This window comes from Chrysochloris asiatica, unplaced genomic scaffold, assembly GCF_000296735.1.
Source record: "Chrysochloris asiatica unplaced genomic scaffold, ChrAsi1.0 scaffold00494, whole genome shotgun sequence".
Lineage (NCBI taxonomy): Eukaryota > Metazoa > Chordata > Mammalia > Afrosoricida > Chrysochloridae > Chrysochloris > Chrysochloris asiatica.
In genome coordinates this window covers 554316-556562 of record NW_006409012.1, presented here as the reverse complement: position 1 = coordinate 556562, position 2247 = coordinate 554316, and the positions used below count along the sequence as shown (strand labels likewise).

The following is a 2247-nucleotide window of genomic DNA, read 5'->3' as shown; positions in this document are numbered from 1 at the left end:
ACCAACTCGATGGCACTTAACAACAACAGCAATGGCACCTAACAGCAACAACAATGGGGAATGGTTATGAACATCTCCTCATGTATCTGTTACTCACTGCCACCAAGTGAATTCTGACTCACAGAAACCCTATATAGGGGTTTCGTTATGGAAGCAGATAGGCTCATTTTCTCCTGAGGAGTGACAGGTGGGTTTGAACCACCGGCATTGTGGTTAGCAGTCCAATGCCTAACCCACAGCATGACCAGGGCTCCTTTCATGTATTTTATGTATTTCATATAGCTGCCTGAATGTGTTCTTTGGTGAAAGATCTGTTCGTGTCATTTGCCCGGTTTTTCATTGGATTGTTTGTCTTTTGGTTGTTGAGTTGTTGAAGAGTTCTCTATACCCTTGAAGAGATTAGACCCTTGGCAGGTATGTTATTGCCAAATTTTTTTTCCTTATCTGTAGGTTATCTTTTACTTTTTTGGTGAAGTCTGTTGGATGATTATAAGTATTTAATTTTGAGGAAGTCCCAGTTATTTAGTTGATCTGTTGTGTATTTTGTAGTATATTTATGCCATAGATTAGGATCTCTGGTTTTGTCTCTATATATTATTTTTATATAGATATAATTCCATATGCCTATGCTTTAATACTAAGGTGATTAAAAAAGTATAGGGAAAATAATAATGGAAAGATAATTGAATTTTTCCACAAACATTTTGAGGCTCTCTCATATGTAGTGTACTTAAGTAATTTCATAGTACAGATTCATATTCTAGCCTAACATTATTCAGGCAATCAAAACTTTATTGAAGTACTTTTATTATGGAATATTTGAAACACACACAGAAATAGTAGACTGAATCATATATCATTTGTCTACAAAGTGGCCTCTATAATTATTTTCAAGCCAATCCTAGCATGTCATCACTTTATCTGTAAATATTTCAGTATAGAATTATAAAAGATAAGGACTCCTTTTAATGGAACTATAAACCCATTTTCATGCCTAAAAAAGAAAAAGTAATTTCTTAATCTCTAGTTATTGTTCATGTTTTTTTTTTTTCCTTATGGTTGGCTTGTTCAGCTCAGAATATATTGCAATTGATTGACTTACAACTGGTTGTCTTTCTTGTGTATGTGTGATGTTGTCAAGGATTTATTATTTTGTTATGGGTTGTAAATTATGACATTCTTATTTACTTCTGTAATTTTTCTTTATTAGTTTGAATAACTTAAAAAAATTTTAAATATACTTAAAAAAATAATGGTATTGTTGTTAAATTCTGTCATGCTGATTCCGACTCATAGCAAGCCTGTATAGAGTTTCTGAAGCTTTAAATTTTTGCCAGGAGCAAAAGCCTCCTGTTTATGTCATGGAGCAGCTCGTGAGCTTGAACCACTAACCTTGTGGTTCCATAGTAGTTGTTGTTGAGTGCCATCAAGTCAGTTCCAACCCATAGTGACCCCTGTATAGGGTTTCAGAAGAGTGACTGGTGTGCTTGAATCACTAACCTTACAGTTCAAACTGACTTTATAGTCCAGTGCATTAACCCACAGCGCCACACCAGGACTCCAAAAACATGGTATAGATTACCATTTTTCATTGTGATCATTTACGGAAATGTTAAGACAATCTGTTCTGACTCATAGTGACTCTGTGTATGGTTTCTGAGGAGCGACTGGTGAATTTAAACCACTGACCATATTGGTAGTGGTGGTCTACCATGGAATTGGTTCTGACTCATAGTAAACATATTAATGATATAGAATTCTAAATACTGAATTTGAAATGCCTTATGGTCTCTGAATAGGTTTCCTTCTATGTAAATGTGGTGGTGGTTATGTGCTCTGGAGTCAGTTCCGACTAATAGGGGCCCTGTATAGGATTTCCTAGGCTGTAAATCTTTATGGGAGCATAAAGTCTCTTCTTTCTGCCATGGAACAGCTGGTTGTTTTGAACTGCTGACTTTGAGGTTCGCAGCCCAATTCGTAACCACTACACTACCAGAGCTCCTTTCTATGTAAATATAAACCTTAAATACTTCTTAAGTAATGTTCTGACTTCTGATTTCTCTCTGAATCTGATTTTTGCTAAGATATGCTAACTGGTATTAATCATTATGTTTTTTTTTCCCTATTTTATATTTTAACAGGAACGAGGGGGGATAATGTCACTTACAGAAGTTTACTGCTTAGTAAACCGTGCTCGAGGAATGGAAGTAAGAATTGAACATTTAGATAGTCTTTTTTTTTTTTTTT

General features: G+C 35.0%; 1 protein-coding gene across 1 annotated transcript in view; it reads left to right on the top strand.

Annotated features, from left to right (window-relative positions):
• Positions 1-2247, top strand: part of VPS36 (vacuolar protein sorting 36 homolog (S. cerevisiae)) — a 96930-nt gene that overhangs the window by 82501 nt on the left and 12182 nt on the right. The gene's annotated exons all lie outside the window — the stretch shown is intronic.